Here is a 22,035-nt window from a genome sequence, read left to right as displayed (position 1 = left end):
ATCAGGATGCAGCACAAATGACCAGATGCTTGCAGTAAGACAAGTAGTTGAGAATAAGCTACAGATGATAAAAGAGTCAATCTTGGATTCCTAGACTTGGAGAAAGCATATGACAAGGTCCCAAGAAAGCTAATCTTGGAAGTCCTGTGGTCATTTGAAGTAACAGAGACATTGGTAGAATTAGTTCAGACTATGTACAAGAACCCCGTGACTAAAGTACAAACAGTGTTCAGTCTCACAGACAGGTTCACAGTGGGAGTGGGTGTGCACCAGGGTTCAGATGTGAACCCACTGCTATTCATACTGTTGAGAGACTACATTAGCAAACAAGTCAGAGGGGACAGATCAACTAAGATGCTGTATGCAGATGATGTGGAGCTACAGGCAGACAATGAACAAGAACTTCATGAAACATTAGGGGAATGGAATATAAAACTGAAGGCACATGGGATTTAACTGAGTAAAGATAACAAATTTGTAATTGCAGCAAATGATGGAATTCATACATAGCTGAGAACTGAGATAAAAGGAAAAATAGTGGAACAGGTTAACAGCTCCAAATACCTGGGAGAGGTGGTGGAGGAAAAGGGAAGTCTGAATGAGGAAGTCAAAGCTAGAATCAAAGGGGCTGCAGCCACTTGGCACAGAGTGTCAGGTACAGTATATGATAGAAGAATGCCAAAGAAGATGAAAAGTAGGATGTGCAAAACAGTGGTATAGACACCTGAGCACTAAAGGTGGAGCAGTTAAGAAAGCTAGAAGTGAAGGAGATGAAGTGCCTGAGATGGGTGATAAGATGCACACTGTAGGACAGATGAAGAGATGAGGACATGAGAGCAGAAGCCAAAGTTACTCTAATTGCAGGAAAGGTAAAAGAGAACAGATTATGGTGGTTCAGGCACCTGTGCAGACAAGTGGAACACAGTCTGGTGAAGAAGATTTGGGACAGACAGGAAGAAAACAAGATGAAACAAAGGTGTCCAGCAAATAGGTGATGAATTGTGTGGGAAAAGACCTTTGACAGTCAGGCATGAGTGCTGAAGAAGGTAGGAAAGTGGCACTGAATAGAGAGAGATGGCAACAGTTGACATGACACCCTAACCCCATGTAGAAAATGGGAAAATGGTGATTGATGATGATGACAATAATGAATAAAGTTCTGAGCTGTTAATAGTCTGATTCCAGTCAGAAGAACCAGGCCTGATTTCTTCCACCGTCATTTGCCTACTGTGTGACTTTGAGTAAGTCACCTAATCAGAAATTGCTCTGGATGTATCCAGTAAATTTACACAGTTAACAATTAGACAAAATAATATTTAAAAAAATTGCCCCCTTTTATCCATTCATTATCTTTGACCTTGTTCAAAATTCTTGAGAAAAGAAGTTGTCTGGTCTTAACATCTATGGTGTGATTGGAAATTGTTGTTGACTGTAGTTAGTAAATAATGACAGGCATGTAAGATTTAGACTTTGAATCCTACAAAACATGTTTACTAATGCAAATAGTGTTATTTTAGCAGCAGTCTAAGTATATAAGAAAAAATATTTGAAATATATTCCTGATTTTGGATCTTTGTCTCTGATTCTTGAGCTAAACATTTGAGAGAACAGATGGGAGTTGCAGTGGGTTGTACTGCATGGTTCTGTAAGCAGCAAGCTTAGATACATTCCTGGGCAATTATTTCTGTAGTCATTCACCTAATCTCAAGCAGATATCTAGCTTGTCCACCCATACTAGTGGCTGTAATTGATGTTCACATCTGTGTTTATGTGCTGAGGTCATAATTCTCAATTTCACTAAATTTGTCTCATGTTTGTCATCTGTTCCATGTAAAATTTATGGTTTTCTGGCAAAGTGTTATGGATTTCAGTCATTAAATATTGCTGAACATGTGAGTTTCAGATTTCATACTCTTTAGAAAATGCATTGCTTGCTAATTGAAAAGCTAGGTTAGTATCTTTCTAAGTGTATTAAAGCAATATCTAAAATTGTTTTCTTATTTTGGGTCTTTGTCTCTGATTCTTGAAAGAAAAATTAAAGAGGATAAAGGGAAGGTGCAACAAGTTGTATGCTTCCAACAGCGCAGAGATGAGAAACACCCTCTGGCCATTATTTGTGCATTTCTTCATTCAGTTGTTATCATGCAAATATTTGAGGTGTACAGTCATATGAGTGGTTATAACTGATATTCACATAAACCAACAATTCCCAAAAGGGAACAAGGAATTCTCCACAAAAATAACTGAAGTCAGGAACCAAAAGGATTAAGCTGCTTTTTCTTTACTTCTTACTTCTTCTGTTACCTCAGCTAAAAAAGGGGGGAACTGGGTCATAATGGCAAGAAATTATTACAATTGCATGATATTTGACTTGTTGTCTGATGATGCAGTTTATAGGAAATTGCAAGTTAATCTAGTAAAGAAATTTAATGAGAGCCTACTTGAGCTACTGGAGAGGAGAGAGGCTGGGATTCTTGAATCATAAAGATGTTCAAAAATTATATGTTAAGAATCCTAAAGATGCCAAATTTTTTGCAATTCCTAAATTACATAAATTATTAACTAAACCTCCTGGAAGACCAATAGTTGTGGGGGTGGGGGCACTCTTGCAGAATATAGGCATCCTTTTGGATTCTCATTTGAAAGTGTTTCTTCCCAGAATCCAATCATATGTGAAGAATACTGCCCATGTCCTGGAATGTATTGATAAAATTCAGTGGAGTTCTGACTATTATTTTGCTTGTGTATATGTAAAATCACTTTACATAAACATCAAAATAGAAAAGGGTTTAGAAGCAATAGCAAAAATAATGGGTGAGGGTCCTAAAACAATGTATTTATGTCAGCTTTTGGAAAATGCTTTGACACATAATTATTTTGTTTTTGAAGAACTGTTTTATTTGCAGTTAGAGGGAACGGCAATAGAGGCGGCATTTGCCCCCTCTTATGCTATATTGTTCATGACCTTTTTGAAAATATGTTCATTTATCCAACAAGTTTTGTTAAGAATAATGTGTTTATGTTTAAGCGTTTTATTGATGATTTGATTTTTGTGTGTAGGGGTGATCAGTGTGAATTTGAAAACTTCATGAGCATATTAAATGAGAATTCTTTTGGTTTAGAATTTACATATAGAGTCAATGATAGAGTTATACAATTTCTGGGCATGGAATTCTATGTAGATGTAAATGGAAGCTACAATACAAGTCATTTCATAAAGTGACTGCTGCTGATAATGTTTTGGAGGCTAGCAGTGCACATCCTTTACATTTGATTAAATCTTTATCCTATGGGGAATTTAAGTGAATTATGAAAAATACTTCTGGCAAAATGGTTTTAGAGAATGAATTCACTTTGGTACAAAATAGACTATGCAAGAGAAGTTATAAAGACACTTACATTCAGATAGCTTTGGACAAAGTCAGGGGCGGCTCGTGGCATCGGACTGTCGGACTGCAGCCCCCTCAGCAAAAAAAAGAAAAAGTACCTTTTTGTGTAGTAGTGACAGTGTATTATTATTTTTTTTTGTTTACTGTGTCTCCGCGACTCGGCAAGTTCCTTCCTGCCTTGGCATCGGCAAGTATGCGCATGCGCACTTTAACCACCTCTGGTTGCAGCGGTTTTAAATAAAGACTTTTTTTTTGTTTTTGTTGCAGCCCGGTGAGGAAATTAAGGCATCAGTGTGATGCCCAGCAGTCTATGCGGTTCCAAACCGCATAGAATTGGAAGGGGTTTGGACTGCGACGTCCGCAGGCACGTACATGACGTGCTTGGGCTAAATGCTGCTGATTGGTTGTCGCTCTCTTCCCGGGCTTTATGTGCTGGGAAAAGAGCGAGAATCAAACAGTTTCAGTTGTGGAATGTGGACTGATTCGTGACTGAGTCAATACCATTGCCAATACTGAATCTGATTGCAAACAGCTTTCTTTGGGTGTTTCCAATGGGGAGGAAAGATTTCTGGATTCCTGACCTAGCTAGCAGCTATTTAAAAAAAGCCTACTTTACTTTGTTGTTCGTGATGGAAACGGACAGTCTCAGTCAATCACTCATCATTCATTTTTTTGAGGTAAGTCAAAGGGGTTTTGTTTTAGCTAATGTTAAGAAAATATTCTTGTGCTTGAAGTAAATTATCCTGCTCTGGTAACCCTGTCTTGTACAGATTGTACTTTTCCCAATAATTCAATATTTTGAAACTAGATGGTGGTGTGCAAGCAACTTGATTTATTTTCTAAGTCCTCTGTTGAAAATCGGCTTGTTCCAATTCAGACTTTCCTGGTAAACAAATGTTAAACAAATGTTAAATAAATAAATATTTGGTAGTCCTGTTTTTTTTTTTTGTTTGTTTATTTTTTACTTAAATTTAACTTATACTCTGACATGGCATTGATATCTTGGAAGGTGGCAGAAATTAATATCTTGGAAGGTGGCAAAAATGAATTACATGGAAATCATTAAATGATCTATGCAGTAAGGTATTGTTGAGTGGGTAGGTATGCTAGGCAATAACACCTACTCAACCTGGTTAATACTTTATAACTGTACTGTAGTATAGAGAGAGTATTTTAACATGGTAGTATGCTCTGGTTCTATTGTGGTGTTGTCTAATATGATGTACTTGTACAGTGCAGCACCTGTCTAGAGTGTAAACCCAAGAAAGGTGTGGAACAGCAAGAAGCATTACCTTCATCGCTAGTCAGAATGTAGGATCATAACAACAGCCAATAAACAAGGCAAGTGAACCTTTGGGATGTGAGAAATATGTGGCAGGAGATGCTTGTAATATATACTCCTTTATTCCATGAGCCCCAGGTTAGTGTAGTTTTTAGGCTCAGGTACAACAACACTGGCTTTTACGGCTTGGGCTACTGACCTGCTAATGAACTGCAAATATATGGAATTTAATGGATCCATTATTGTTCATGATTGGTTGAGACATCTCATGTGCTTATTGGGCCATGCAGTACTTAATAGGATGGCTTTCCTCAAAGGCCTAATGAGTAGATTACTGTAGTGGTGTCAGTAAAGTTGTGCCTTATTGGGGTGAGGAATGGAGGAAAGTCAAACAGTCTGGACTGGTTAATGTGAAGAAATAACTGTGCTTAGTGTTGGAAGTAAAGTAATTCTCCAGTTAAGTGTATCTGCTTACCAAATATATAAGTAGAATCTAAAATGCTGAGGCATCTTGATCAGTTTCATTGGTTAACCTCATTGCTGTCAGTTTATTTCTACATGTATGGTAGGAATGATATTTAAAGATGCACCTTTTGGACCAGGAAGTGCTCTGGGAGATAAGGCTGATTCTGTTGAGAACCCATTCACCCAAAAAAAAAACATTCATTCTATTTCATCTGATTAAACAAAAGTTTCTTATCTAATTTTTTTCCTGTGGAGTTCTTTGAATCTTTCCTCTCCTTTATAGTTGGAGACTTCCTCTCTCTCTCTCTCTCTCTCTCTAATGTAATAATTATTATCATCAGTCAGTCAGATAAAATTTGTGTATTTTTTCATAGCAGGGTCAACCAGATACACTTGACTTTATGCATTTTTTCCTGGCAGTAGTCAACCAGATACTAGTAGGTTGACAGTGTATTTGGGGAGGGGGGGGGGGGTGTTGATGGATACTCTTTAAATAAAATATCCTGGCTGGGTTAACCAGGTACTAAGGAGGCACTGTGTTTTAGGGGCTGTTGATGTTTTTTTTAATCCTGGCAAGGTGAACCAGATGATAAGGAGGCACTGTATATTGGGGACTATTTGTTGATATTTTTTGTAATATAATATCCAGGCAGAGTTAACCAGATACTAAAGAGGCAGTGTGTTCTGGAGACTGTTGCTGATTTTTTTTAATATAATACTATGGCAGGGTCAGCCAAATACTAAGGAGGCAGTGTGTTTGTTTTGGGGGCTGTTAATGTATTTATTTAATGTAATGTCCTGGCAGGGGTAACTAGATACTAAGGAGGCTGTGTGTTTGTTTGGGGGGCTGTTAATGTATTTATTTAATGTAATATCCTGGTAGGGGTAACTATATACTAAGGAGGCTGTGTGTTTGTTTTAGGGGCTGTTGATGGATTTATTTAATATAATATCCTGGCAGGGGTAACCAGATACTAAAGAGGCAGTGTGTTTGTTTTGGGGGCTGTCGATGTATTTATTTAATATAATATCCTGGCAGGGGTAACTAGATACTAAGGAGGCAGTGTGTTTGTTTTGGGGGCTGTTGATGGATTTATTTAATATAATATCCTGGCAGGGGTAACGAGATGCTAAGGAGGCAGTGTGTTTGTTTTAGGGGCTGTTGATAGATTTATTTAATATAATATCCTGGCAGGGTTAACTACATACTAAGGAGGTGGTGTGCTTTGGAAGCTGCTTGACTGTAGATATATTTGTTCTAGTAAATATATTGTAGGCATGGGGTCAAACAGATACTAGGTACGCACTACATTTTGGGGATTACTTGTGGATGAAATGTGTTTTTTTTAGCCTAATCTTTTTGTAGGGTCAGTCAAGAAAGATTGGGATGGTGTGTGAATGTTTTGTTGTTGAAACTCTAGCCTTGCATGACTAAAGTGCATGAGTGAACTGAAGTAAGATCACTTGCAAGCTCTTGACTGTATGATGTGAAAGAAATAGAGTAATGTAATCATTGTCTTCTTTTCATTATTTTAGATGTTGTAGGCTCAAAGCAGATATTGTGGGTAGGCAATCAGGCTGGGGGGCTATGCCTAGTATGTGTGAATGAAATGACTGGCCTTACTGTTGTACTTCTGACTTGCTTTGCAAGAGTAACGTGCATTTGAGTGAAGGAAGATTGACCACAAGCTCTGAACTCTGGTTACTGTTCATGTGAAAAAATACATATATTAATAACAGTGCTGTCTTTTAGCCTTTTTTTGCAATTTAACCTCGCAAGATCAACTCAGATACTATATGTGTAGTGGGCAATAGGGGGTGGGGCTATGTGTGAATAAAGCAACTGGCCCTGCTGTTTACTTTTATAATTCTGGCTTTGCAAGACTGTAATGGTTGCCTGCAGTTTCAGATGAATGTAATCTAATTATCAAATGTATGAGTCATTCTAATTGTATGTTATTTCATATCTGTTCATGTATATACTGAATGTCTGTTTAGAAATGTTTGTAATATGTTAAGAGCTTTTATCCTCAGATATATGCTGAAAAGGTGTATTTTGACTAAAGACAGTTGTACTAAGCTGGGTAAACAAAAGTAAAATAAATAATAATATAATATGTATTTGTGTAAGGTGAGCTGACACACATAAGTTGTGACTAATGTTTCTGTCAGCTAAGTGAAATTAATGTAAGTATGTTAATTTAATCTTGGCAGGGTCAAAGCAGATACTTTGGTAATAGGGATGGGGGGGCTGGGCTGTTTGTGAATGAATTGAGTTGACTGGCCCTGCTCTTTACTGTTGTACGTCTGGCTTTGCAAGATTAATGTGTATTTTGGTAAGGTCAACAGTTATAAATCACAGTTTCCCCTGTAGTACAGGATCCAATGAAGGCTGTCCCATGATGGTAATCCACAGGTAGTCCAAAAAACATACAAAAAGGATAGTACGTATAAGGTTTATTTAGCGATACAAAATAATTTAAAATTCGCTTTCATCTCCAACACGGGAAACTTCATCAGAATAAAGTGCCTCTGTGCTGACCAAGTTTTTATACCTTAATTAATTAATTGACTTAATTTAATTCAACAACTTAATTAAACAACTTGATTGAACAAACTGCATTTAAAATCACACAACAGTAGTTTTACATATGCATATTTACGTAAAACACAAGCAATGACAAAATATAATATAATATAATATATACAACAACGGAAGTTTATTTGTATATTATGTATATTTTATAAAAGTTGATAAAAAAGTTGGTAAAAAAATATATATTTCGTAATGATTGCCTGTTGAATCAAGTATATGTGAGGTGTTGTATAGTTAGTGTATGAAATGTGTATTCGTCAAACTTCCTGTGTGTCAGTCTGAATATAAGTATCTAAAATTATATAAATATAAATATAAATATAAATATAAATGTAAGTGTAAATAGTAAGTAGTGTAAATATATCTATACCCCTTAAAAGTTATTTGATAAAACATAGTGTGTTATTCAATGAATAAATATTCACTGAATAAATATCAAATGATAAAAATTATGTTTGATGTTTAACAAATATCTAAAAGTACATATGATAGACATAGTTAAAATTGTATATTTCATTTTATTCTACTTCTTTGTATTTCTATTTTTACTTGGTTTTATTCTATTTGCCCTTAGTTTTAGGTCAACAGTTATACAAGCCTGTGTCAATGTTTCTCAGAACCACTGGCACATTAGGCATTGGAGTGACCTGGAACTGTGAATAATAAATTAAGATAGTACAGTGGGACTTCTGATGAATCTTACTTTTCACTTGTATTTGTACAAAATGCAGACTGATACAGTGCAATGTGTGTTTACATCATGTGTGCTCATGATAGTTTCATACAGTCAAGACCAACTACTATTTTTCTGTTTAGAAATGTTTAGGTTTTTGTGCTGATGTATAAACTAAACACCTCATTAGCTCTGAAATGCAATTGATTTAGTCTAGTATTTGGTAGACTATTTAGCAATGGTAGACTAGCATATGCAGTAGTGATTGAGCAGTTATTTTATGTAAAATGGTAAGCACAATCAATGTTGATCCAACTGTAACATAGCTCCACCCTGTGAAGTTAACCCTACCCCTTTCTACTTGGCCCCACCCCATGCAAGTATCTCCTGCAGCCCCCATTTGACTTGAAGTCACCAGCCGCCACTGGACAAAGTCAGAGGGGTAGTGAGTAAAAGCTGTGATCTGAAAGGTCCCACGGTTCATAAAAAATTTCACAAAGACAAAGAATCAGAAGAAGTGGAGCCTATATTTTATGTAACCAAATTCTCACACTTTTCAGATACATTAAGAGAGTTGGTTAATAAGTTATGGCCAGTTTTTTATAGGCTTGAAATGATGGGGAATTTGTTGCTAAAAAAAGTAACTTTTTCGTATGGCCAATTCAGTAATTTAAGGGAATTATTGAATCAAAAAGCACAAAATATGGTGGGGAAGAGGCTGGGGGCATTTCCTTGTGGAATGTGCAAAGTGTACAAACAAATACAAAATGTGGATGTTTGGGTAATTAATAGAAAGAAATTTTGGATAAAAAATGAGTTTAAATGTGACTCTTGTGGGGTTGTCTAAATTAATGGGTGTGGATGCACACCCATGATGTGGTACATAGGACAAACAAAGAGAAAAGTGAAGTTAACAATATTAGAACATTTGAGAGATGTTAGGAATAGGAGATTGGAGAGCCCAGTGGCCCAGCATTTTTGTACTGCCCATGGGGGAGGTGTTGACAGCTTTTTCTTCAGTGTTCTGGCCCAACCCTTTGGATGACAAAATATGGGGGGGGTGATGAAATTAGATGTAGACTGCTGAGGTTGGAAACCAAAATTATTGTGAATTTGGGAATTTTATTCCCACACAGGTTACATTTGGAAATAAATTGGGATGTTTGGGAAATGTATGTATAAAATTTATGGGGGTAGTAATGTGTAGAAATATGAAAATGGTAGGAGTAAGATTAATAGGGAAAAGTACAATAAGGAGCTAGTTGCATGTAAGCAATTTGATGTAAATGCAAATTTATAAATTCATAAATTTAAACAGAATTATTCAACAGAATTAAAATGAAATTATTATTATTAATTAATGTCTGTTAATCAATTGTTGATAATGTATGGTTTTACTGCCTAGAGCATTTTGTAAGACATAATCGTGAAGCATTTTGTAAGATATAATTGTGAAGTATTTTTATATGTATTATTGGAGAGTTTCTTATTTTCTGACACTCGTGGGGGGTACACCTTTAAGCTCGGGTGAAAAGCTTGTAGTAATTTGATATGTATTAATTGAAATGTATTAGCGCATTTAATTGATGGGATATAAAAAAGCTGCTAGAGTTGTACTATTTTATTCCTTGAAGGCTTGTTAGCCAAGGTACCAGACGAAGTAAGAAATAAAGAAAAAACAGCTTAAACCTTTTGCTTCCTGACTTCAGTTTTTTTTTTGGTTATAACTGTTAGTCAGATATGTGTATGTGTGTGGGATTGAGATGCACAGCTCTTGTAAAAGTGATGTTTTTCTTTCAAAGTAGTATGGATTATAGTCACTAAATAATATGCATGTGATTTTCAGGCTTCATATCCTTAAAAGCATCTTAGTAATGTAAAACCTGCTAATTAAGCAACTTTATAACAATATAACACTAAGGTTTGTAAGCATATAAGATATATTTAAAATCTGTTCCTGATTTTTTGTCCTTGTCTCTGATTTTTGAGCTAAGATTTTGGCAGGGCATGGTGGTGCACTGGATTAGACCGTATGGTTCTCAAGTTAGTGAGCTGAAATACATATCTAGGTCATTGTCTATATATTTGTTTGTTCATTTTATTTCAATCAAAAAACTGTGGTGTACAAAATTATACTAAGTACTGAAACTGATGGTCAGCTCTCACATGCATGTGAGACAGAGTGTGTGTGTGTGTGTGTGTGTGTGTGTGTGTGTGTGTGTGTGTGTGTGTGTGTGTGTGTGTGTGTGTGTGTGTGTGTGTACTTGGCTTCTTCCTTCAGTAGTTATGGTGTAAAGGAATAAATTTAGTTTAGATAGGAGGATCATCTTATGAGCCATACTCTCTGGGCATAGTACTTTATCTTTGTTTTTTCTTAACTGTCAAAAGTATATTACTATTTAGACACTTATAAACTGGAAAACATAAAGTCTACAAGTTTTATGTCATGTTTTTCTCCTTCTTGACATACCTTCCAGGCTTTCCACAGGCCTCATCCTTGCCAGTTTAACAAACTTCTTCCAACCCTGCACTTTTTCCTTCTCAGGCTTGGAGACAGCCTGGATTTTAAGAGCTCCTGTGGAATCATGCTAATGAGCATTTCTGACAGGGGATTTTTTTTTAAGTTAACGATGTATTCTCACCCCCCCCCCCCTCATGTATTCATCTACTCTGTCTGACGGCCACTTGCCTGTATAAACCACACCTCCCTTCAGGGAGTGACTAGATGAATGCCATTTTTCTGATACAGGTAAACCCATTTCTCCTTGCCAGTACTTCAAATGCCCAAGCTGCTAATCAAGACTGGTTACCTGAGTTGTAGTTACAGCTTTATCCCTATATGGTCTTTGGGTTTAATTTTAATATTTTAACTCTGAATACAATATTTGCAGGCAAGTAGATGGTAGAATGCAGTATTTTGGGCTACCACAGCGTTTGGGTGGGTTTTCATGCAGATAAGTGAGACAATACCCTGTTAATGGGGTACTTTTGTTATTGCAGGATTTGATTTCCTCAGCCTTGTTGGTCTTGTGTGCGGCTCTGAATAAGTCACTTCACTAGACAGTGCTCCTGATCAGCCCATGTAAAGGGACAGTTGTGTCCAGTGCAATGTCCCAGGCTGTTAATAAATGTGTTATACATTGTCTTTGAATCCCTGCACCTTCACATAGCTGATAATTAATGACTCAGTTTATACAGTTTGACTATAAATCCCATCATGTCTTTTGTAGTTTAATGATTTGCTAGACACACTTTAAATAAATGGGAATATCAAGAGAACAAACGTTTTACTGTTGCTTATGCTAAGTCTGTTTTCAATGTGGGAGCTTTTTTGTTTGACGTCTGAAGTAGTTTGTTTTAATAAATATGGACAATGTACTTACAATATTTAACATTTAGTGTCTGATTCTTGATTTAGCCTTCCACTTCTTCCAAGTACTTGTATTACTAGCTTTTGTGGGTTTTTTTGGTTTTTAGTTTGTTGTTTAGCTTTTTGGTTTTGTGTAGCAAATGGCTGTCAGTGATTTTGCTGCAAAATTTGAAATACAAGTTTTAAATCAAGTCCAGATTGCCATGATCACTGTAAAAGTATAAAAGAAAATAGTATGCAGGCTTCGAGATTTGGACAGTAGTTTATAGTAACTGAGGAGAGACAGCCAAGTAATAGGATATTGGAATGACTCAGCAAGAACGGTTCAGCATCCTGCCTAGGGCCTCATTTGACAATGATCTGCTCTGCATATAAGACTCAATAAGGAGTAATGACAAGAAAGACTATGATCCATTTTTATCTTACTTAAGAAAAATGTGTAGATACCTTACCATGCTGATAGTATGGAAGCTCATTCTAATCTGCTCTATACTTTGATGTATTAGTAGAATCACTAAATTCTGATCCTAAGATTAAAAAAAAGTTAAATGGTGGAATGATATAATAAAAACACAAATTAATCCATTAGACGTATTCTGTGATATACAGATGGATGCAGGGGATATAGGCAGCAATGAACAGTGACAGATCATACAAGTGCCATTCAGTTTTACTGGAGAGGTAATCAGTATTACTGAGAGCAGCTATCAGTTAAGATAATGGAAACAGAAAACAAAGCAGATAGCAGTGTTAAGGTTAATATAAAAAGACTCACTGGAAAAAAAAATATAAGAGAGGTAAGAAAGGCTTGGTGAGATTTAATAAAGGTATTGATAAATGGGAAGGCAATGACAATGGGAGGTAGAAAAAGGAAAACTCAAACCATGATTAAAGAGAACACAGTGCTTAAAGGGAAAACTCCTGTAAAGTAGAGCATGATTGTGGGGAGGGTAAGTTTAGAGATGATGAGATGACAAAAATTATTTCTCAGATTTAATAAACTGCTTGTAGGAATAGTGTAAGGCCTACACAGAGTGTATCATGATCATGTCTACAGCTCCCCCTCGGCAGCGCGTCTTGCATATTAATGAAGGTGCGCTACTGAGGGAGAGCCATGTAATACATTTACTGAATCAGTGTAGGGGGTGTGTTACACTGTCCAGAGATGAGTAACACACCCTCTGCACTGTCAAATTGGACAGTGCAGTGGTGCAGCAGTAGTGTTGTCGCCTCACAGCAAGAAGTTCTCCAGTTTGATTCTTGGCTGGAGTGCCTTCTGTGCAGAGTCTGCATGTCCTCCATGCATTCGAATGGGTTTTCTCTAGGTACTCCGGTTTCCTTCCACATTACAAATACATTTGTCTAGAGCACTTTTCCGCGGGCCTCCACTGAAAATTGGCTTCATTCCAAGCTGGATTTTCCCAGTAAATAAATGTTAAATAAATAAATTGCCAGATGGCACTGAAATATAAAAGTTAAATGTATTTATTTTTCCTAATTTTTTTTTTATTTTTGTAGGGGGTGTGTTATGGTTTCCTGAGTAACACACCCCCTGCACTGTCAAAGTTCTGGATGGCACTGAAATCTAATAGTTAAAATGTAATTTCCCCCTTTTTTCTTTTTTCTTTTTGTTTGTGTTTGTGCGGTTCGGTGCGGCACTTAGCAATGAATACGTGCCAGACATCTAAAAATAGAAATTGGATGCTTTTAATTTAAATGAAAAAGGTCATGTTTAAGCGTAGATGAGCAGATCTGCGTGGTGCATTTTTCAGCAGTGCTTAAATGTAACTGAAAGCTATATAGAAATGTATAGCTGCAATTATCATATCCATGGTAGTTGAATGGTTAGAATCACAAACTTGTGTGCAGTAGGTGCATGGTTTAAATACACCGACAGGCCATTCAGCTTTTATATGTGATATCATTAATTTATACGTGCCCTTTTTCTTTTAACCATGTTAGTCCAGCTGGTCCAGAAGCCCATTTTCAGTGGAGATATGAAGAGAAAAGCTCCAGTTACACACAAGTGTCCAATACATTACAGTCACACTCCACGATAAAGTATGCCTGATGGGGATAGGGAGAGACAGTTAAGGTATACATAGCTGTCTGTATGCACAGGCATATATGTACAACACTGATCTAAAGTCAGATGTGGGTTCAGACATGGGCTGAAATTAGCTAAGTGTTGGAGCATGCTCTGTATGACCATCAGTACTTACAACGGGGCTCCAGGACAGACCTACCTGTACTCCAGTCCAGGATTTTGTCTACAGCCAACTGGCTGCTGAACCTAATTAAACAGTCCAGCACCTCCCTAATATAATGCCTGAGGGATTCTCTGGCTATGTGCTATCCTTAATATCTGACTCATATCTAGGGTGTGTACAGAGTGTATTGGACTGAAAAGAGTTTTGCATAATATGTCTGGTAAATTTTACATAGCAATGTGATTTTTTTTTGGTATGTCAGTGACAGATCATTATAGATTGATGTGGGGAACCACTGACAGACATTTGGGTTACAGACTACATACACTGCAGGAACCCATGCTACTGCACAAACTGTTCTATTCTGCAGTTTCTACATTTGTCTGGCTGGTAGTTACCTCCTTCCCCTTATATGTGGCCCTTTGTCCTGCCCTGCTTCAGTTCCTGTCTTTGTCCACAGTTGCTGCTCTGTGTAGTTGTAGGTATGCTGTGACTGCAGTTGATGATGTAACACCACACACAGGGTTACAGATCTCACACCTCTGACTGTACCTGTTTTGCAGGTTGTCCAGCATTGTGCCCCATACATTTGCTGTGGTCCTCAGATGGTCTGTGTTGCACTATTATAAAGCTACATGTTGCCCTATACCTCTCAGACTCTTACAGCCAGATATCTGGACAGGGCCATATATAACAGTAGGACACAGGCCCAAACATGGGGACAGGATTTTAATATTGCTCTTACAAACGTAGACAGTTGGTTGAATGGTTTTGTATTAGCTTGGATTTTTTGATGGGTATGAAGTTTGCATCTCAAGTGTCTTTCATTATTTTTTCACAGCAACTTTCATTGATTTGCCAATAGTTTGCCAGATAACTGCAATGTTATAACAAACAGAACAGATATTTGAGATATAAATATGGACATTCTGTGAAACTGTGCATTTGTGGAGTATGGATGGTGCTCACTGACTTGTTGTAAGTACTGACACAGTTATGTGACAGCCTTTATATCCTGGTGCTACACTGACTTGTTCCAACCTGCTGTTCTAATAGCCACCATCTATGTTACTCAGAGTTGTGTACTGTTCATATCTGTGGCCCCCTGTCCCTCCATTGTCTCAGGCTTTGCCCAGCTTTCTTGCAGTAACAAATATGGGCGGTCTGCAGAACTCCTACCATAGGTGTAGCTCACATGCAAAAGAGTAGGCACAGCCAGTCTTGAACCATTCACCCTGTCAACCACGGTAATGTACTTAGCCCACTAAACCACAACAGCCACCAGACAGTGCAGCTTACTTCCTGACATTATCAACCAAAGACATGCATCGCACATTGACCCTGCATATTGGGGAACAGGTACATGTCACCAGGATGATTGGGACAGCCCAGGGATTGTGTGGTGTGATGGTATTACCTTGCAAACATACTTTCTACTGCAGTTGTACAGGAACATGGCTGTGTTGGGAATAGAAGACTCTGACACTAACACTCAAGCATCAATACTGTGACCCCAGTGTTGGTAATTCCCTCACATAGTGCAATGGGTTTTGCTGGCTTGGGAACTACTGCATATTATGGGGCTGACAGTATTGGGCAGAGGGTTCCTGTTGTCCAACATAGCTGTCAGTTGTCTGCAGCTATCCTAGTAGCCCACTCCATTTCCTTGCATACATGCAGCAGGTCCACACATATGCTAGCACTGACTACTACCCCATTCATTTGTTGTAAAGAAGAGTGACTTACCTTGTGTCTGCAGCAATTGGTAGAACAGTGTTTCAGGGCTGACTCTGTCAGATGCATGCAGTACACAGCCTATGTATGGTAAGGTATAGGTTGTGTGGTGTGGCTGGCATCCTTTTACTTTGTATGTGAGTTGGAGTGAGGTGTCAGTCCCTGCATCCCTAGGTTGCCAGTGCATGTGCTATGCATTCCCTCTTTGCCAAGGCCAGGGCGAAAGGGGCACGCCTATGTCTGCCAAAAGGGAGAGGCTCAGGGAGTTCTTCCTCCATGTCCCCTTGTGCCCGTGGGTACCTTGGCACTAGTGGGGGGCTGTGTGTTCCTTCCCTGTGATGTTCCTGCCACAACTGTTTCCACAGGATCATATCAAGTAGCATGGCACATAACATGAACATGTGTGCACATGTGGCTGGAGAGTACAGCAGGTCTCAACCAGTATGTCGAGGCAGTGGAACCATGACTTAAGCAGCCCAAACACATACTCTATGATGCTCCTAGTTTGTGTGTGTACCTCATTATGGCATTCTTCAGTTGATGTGTGCATTTCTGATGGGTGTCATCATCTACGGTTCCAGTGCATAGGAAGCATCCACCAGTAGATGGCCGTCTGGGCTGTCCCCCCTTGTAAATGTCTGGTACAGCTCTGATGAGTGCCAAATGTGGGAGTCATGATAACTACCAGGGCTGTCAGCACACACATTCATGATAATACCCTGGGCATTGCACATGACCTGGCACTTGATGGAATGATACCCATTGTATTTGATATAGACTCTACCCTCCTCACTGGGTGGTGCTTTGATGTGCACTTGAGTGCAGTCTATGGCACCCAGTACCTCTGGGTAGTGCACTACACAGTGGAAGAGATTCATATTGCTGGTCCTGTCCTCAGGGGTGCAGGGTAAATAAATGTGATCACTGGCATGTGTTAGCATGACATCCAGGAATTGGTGGAGTACCCTGGATGTGGATGGCTGTGAGACCCCCATCATGTCTCCAGTAGGTCTTTGGAAAGTACCTGTAGCTAGTATACCTTTGTTTCCACTGGGATGAATTCTTCCTCTGTTGGCTCTGAGTGAGGGTGGCAGAGCTCAGTGAGTTCCTGTAGTTTGTCCCTGTCCACCCTGTAGTGCTCTACTGTATTCAGCTCATGTAGACTCTGAAAGGTTACCCTGGGCCTGAACACATTTCTCCTTCTCAGTCTGGGCTTAGCAGAGCACCAGAAGCCCCTATCATTTTGTCAGTTAAAATTCTCAAGTGTGTACTCCAATGGTGCAGGGTATGTAGGAAAAATCAGATTGAAAGGTGTATGCATACTTTATACTAGTGTGCTGCAGATGTAGCCTGTGTGATTGGCTGACTATGATGCATTCCACCTGCCAGGTAGATCATCCAGGGGTTTGAATGGGCCAGTGTCAGTGGAACAGAGCTTATCAGTCATTTACACTTGATTGGGTTTCCCAGGCTATTTCCTTTTATTTATTTATTTATTTTTCTTCCACTAAGCACTGTGGCATGCCGTGCAAACTTGCAGAGCTAGTGTAAACATTGCTCAGCAGTTTGGACCCTCCCCTGTACACGGACATACTTACCTTTTCTCTAACCAGCTAAAGAATGTGCCACGGGGCTAAGCATTGCTTAGCAGCCTCAGACACACCCCCTTGCTTAGCTGATCTTAGCTGAGTGCAAACAGGCACCACCAAACTCCAATCCACTTAAACATGGCATGATACCCCCCTTTTGATATCAGCTACCTGTTCTGCATATACCAACATGGTTTTAGCCCTACCATGGTTTGTACCTGTGGATGCGGTGGCCCTTTTTGCTATTCAATAACCTTGGCTCATTTACATACACCTAATTGAGTATACCCTGGATACTTCACTACACCAGGGCCTGTCTCCTTAGCAACCACTGTAACCTGTAATTGTATGACTCTGCCTGCTGGGCACAATAATGCAATAGTTTTGCAAATGTCTAATTTTATTTTGTAAAACTTTTTATTTATTTATTTTTTTTTTGCATAACGGCATGTTTGCACATTGCTGCATGCCACTTAAATGTGTTATATGTATTAGAAAAATTTATTTTTTTATTGAATTGCATTGCTTTTTGGAATCACTGGCCATAGTTTTGGCCATGTGCAAGCATACTGTGCAATATCCACTCTTTTTGGGGGCTTTTACAGACCCTGTTTAAATTTTACAGTCCGGTACATGGTTTCTAACTGTATACAAATTCAACAATTGGCAAAGTTTTTGGTGTCATTCAAAGGGGATCCAGTGTCGGTCCGCCTGGGATGACATGCTCGACAAGCCACTCTGCTTCACTAGAGATGGCTTGCACCTGTCACCCTTAGGTTTTTGAATACTGACCAAGGCTCTTGCCACCCCCATAGTGCCTTTTTTAGACAAGGCTCAAAAGACAAACCCACTGTCGTAAATAGCACAAGTAACAAAAAACTGAGGGTAATGCTACTCAATGCCAGGACTCTAAACCTCAAAATGCATTGCATGCACTCGAGGCACTCCTCAGTATGGAGAAAATCGATATATGTGCAGTAACAGAAACCTGGTTTAAGGTTACAGAGAGCACCCCAGCACTACCAGGCTACAACTCACACCATACATTTCAGCCACAGAACCCAATCCGAAATACAAAAGGTGAGGGCGTATCCATATTCATCAAGGATAGCCACACCTCCAGCTTAGTGGCACTGCATGATACTTCAGAGGTCATCCACATGCAACTAACAATGGGCAAAACTGCAATTCAAATTGTAGCTTGCTACAGATCACCACCATGTTCCAGGATCCCCATTCTGCATTTCTGGAAACACTGGGAAACATAAAGGTCCTACCAAACACCCTGATATTGAGTGATTTCAATTACCCAAACATTAACTGGGAGAACTACTCAAGTACTAACTCCCTTGCCCAACTTTTACTAGAATTTATAAAGTCAAATGCCCTGGTTCAACTAGTCAACACTCCCACCAGAGGTGACAACATATTGGATCTGGTCATTACCAACATGGGCGACCGGTGTTCCACACCAGAGGTCAACCTCTCGCTGGTTAGATCTGACCATAAACAAATCACTTTGGGTATCCATATTCTTCCCCCACCCCCAGACAAGAAAACCACCGTGAAAAACTTTTCAAAAGCAAACTTCACGTTACTTAAGACTGAGGTGGAAAGTTTCAAAGCCCCCATGCTGAAGGATAATACTGTCCAAGCTGCAAAATCCTTTACTAATGCATTCTATGGGCAGCTACCAGAATGCATGGATCATGCCATCCCAAGCAAAATGAAGAATCACTCCTCCAAGAAAAGGAAACCAGTCTGGTGGACTCTTGCCATAAACAAGCTATACAATAGAAGGAAGAAACTAGTACAGAAAAGAGTAAAATCCCAAGAGGGGAAGACATCCCTGATCAGTATCAGCAAGAAACTACAATCCCTCATAAAATCATCCAAGGTGAGCTTTGAAAGAAAAATTGCTAAGGACTTCAATGATAACCACAAGGCATTCTTTAGCTATGTCAAGAATCTAAGTGGCAATGCTCAGATCTGCTCAGAGTTAGTGCAGAATGGCACAAAATGCACTGAACTGACTGATATCGCCAACATCCTGGCAGACAGGTTCAGCTCAAAACTCACTCCCCTCTCACCCCCAAAAGGGCCCATAATCATACCAGAAGAATGTAGAGTCCCTGAAATCACAAACAGTCAGGTTAAAACAGCCCTCTCCTAAGCCAAAAACACAGCATCAATGGGACCGGACAGTGTCCCAGGCTACGTCCTATACGAGCTCAAAGATGAACTAACCCCTCACCTAAACACACTGTTCAAACTCAGCCTCTCCACAGGCTACATACCCATAGAGTGGTGCACAGCAATGGTTATTTGGCTCCATAAAGGTGGAGCCACAACAGACTCCAGGAACTATCACCCTATAAGCCTGACTAGCTTGGCCTGCAAGGCTATGGAGAACATCATCACGGAACTCATTAACAGAGACATTGGGAACCTCCAAACATTGGACCCTACCCAGTTTGGCTTTATTAAGGGCAGATCATGCCTCATAAACCTGGTGGACTTCTTTGAGACAGTTACCAAGGCTATAGACGAGGGAAAGGTGGTACACTCAGCCTACCTAGACCTCAATAAGGCCTTCAACACCATTCCCCATTCTGGTATTATAGACAAGCTCACCAGCCTGAACATAAATCCCTACATCACAAGATGGGTTGCCAGCTGGCTCACGGACAGAACCCACATGGTGAGAGTTGCGGGAGCTAGGTCCGACTCTAAACCGGTTACAAGTGGCATTCCCCAAGGCTCAGTCCTAGGACCCCTCCTGTTTGGCATATACTTCTCAGAGGTACAGGCAAGCACTGGAAGACTATGGCTAACCAAATTCACAGATGACTGGAAACTAGGGGCTATAATTGACTCTCCGGCTGACACAGACATCCTCCAAAAGGGTCTCACTGAGATGGATACCTGGTGCCAAAATCATGGCCTCAAGCTAAATGCCAAAAAGTGCATAGTCATCCCTTTTGGAAACAACAAAATACCCACAAAATACCACATAGGTGGTAGTCCCCTAAATACGGAAGACATAATAAGGGATCTGGGGACCCAAGTAGATAGTAATCTCACCTTTGATAACCACATTGCCAAAGTGGTTAGAAAATCCTTCTACGTGGCCCCCCTAATCACAAAAGGGTTCGCATCCAGATCAAAAGAGGTCATTGTGCCCCTCTACTCATCACTCATCAGACCCATCATAAAGAACAACTCCCCATTTGGGATGTACCTTACAAGACACCTGCAACAGCTGGAAAGACCACAGAAGTACCTCACCAAGAGGATCACTGGCCTCAAACAGATGCCTATGCAGCTCGACTGAAGAAACTCCAGTTGTACTTGGTTGCATACCGTCTACTCAGAGGTGATCTCTGCCTGACATACAAGGCCATGTCCAACCCAGAATTGATGGACATGCTCCACCTAAAGAAAACCTTATCCCCTCGAGCCACATGCTCTAGGGATCTAAACCTCACCACAACAATAAATAGGACATGCTGGAAGGATAGATTCCTGTCCCAGAGACTTCCCATGCTTTGGACAAGATCCCAATCTACATTAGGTAGAGCTCCTCACTAACACTCTTCAAAAGAAACCTTGACGAGTGGATGGGAAACAGAAAGTTTACCTCAGGGATCACTTCAGTGGCTCTGCTGGACAGAGGCACAGGGAACTAATCTAAGGGGGCAGCGAAAGCCAACACATTCTAGCTAGGCTTATAAATGCCTTCGGGCAGATAGCCTAGTACCAACCTATGAACCTATGAACCTACATTTCTTACACTGACACAACACCTACATGGGTGCCTTTCTGCTTGTTGAATCAAAAAAATCAACCACATTTGCGTGGTTTTCAGCAGCTTATGAGGTGATTTGTATTCTGCGGACACCTCCATTTGTGCAAACTCATGCACGCTCCTCAGCCCTGTTTCCTGGATCACTTGGCGGCCATGTTCCATGTTCAGGCCATAACACTATGCCTACATGGAGAATTGCTCCATGTAGGCTTTATTGAATTCCACTAGATATATATATATATATATATATAAAGAAACAAATAGTGCCAAAGCAGGAAGGAATTTCAGTCAACATTAGTTGACAGAAAGAGAAAATATCTAGTGTGGGGTTGTGGCAAATACGAAAAGAAATACAAAAAGAACTAAAAGGAAAGCAAAAGTTTGTTATAGGTAAGGTAGTAAATGTGGATGGTGAAATCAGATAAACAGCAGAACACCTTTATAAGGAGATACACACACACTGAGAAACCAAATGAGAATCAGGAAGATGGGAAATGAAATGAATGGTTAAAAGAGATAAAAAGCTTAATGGAGAAAGACAGTTAAATTCTGGACATTCAGTTGTGGAGATTTCTCCCTGGGCCTCCACTGAAAATGGGCTCTGCCCAGTTGGACTTTCTTGGTAAACAAATGTAAAATAAATAAATAAAATAAATTAATAAACAGGAGAAGGAAGTTCTGTACAATAACGGGGGTTACACAAAGAAGTGTGATGAAAGAGAAGAGTGTTTTTCTTAGTGAATTTTACAAACAAAAGTGAAGAGACTCAGTAGTTAAGATGGGCAGTGTTTATAATAGATACACAAAGCAAAGAAAGGATAGAATAAATCTGTGAAAATAATTTAAGTGGTAACAGGTTATGAACTCACATCCTTTGTATATATTAGATACAATTGTTAAAAAGTATGGTTAGTATATA

This window comes from Protopterus annectens, chromosome 4.part0 (genome assembly GCF_019279795.1).
Source record: "Protopterus annectens isolate FY-2018-M chromosome 4.part0, PAN1.0, whole genome shotgun sequence".
Taxonomy (NCBI): domain Eukaryota; kingdom Metazoa; phylum Chordata; order Ceratodontiformes; family Protopteridae; genus Protopterus; species Protopterus annectens.
Note: the sequence above shows the minus strand (reverse complement) of the source record.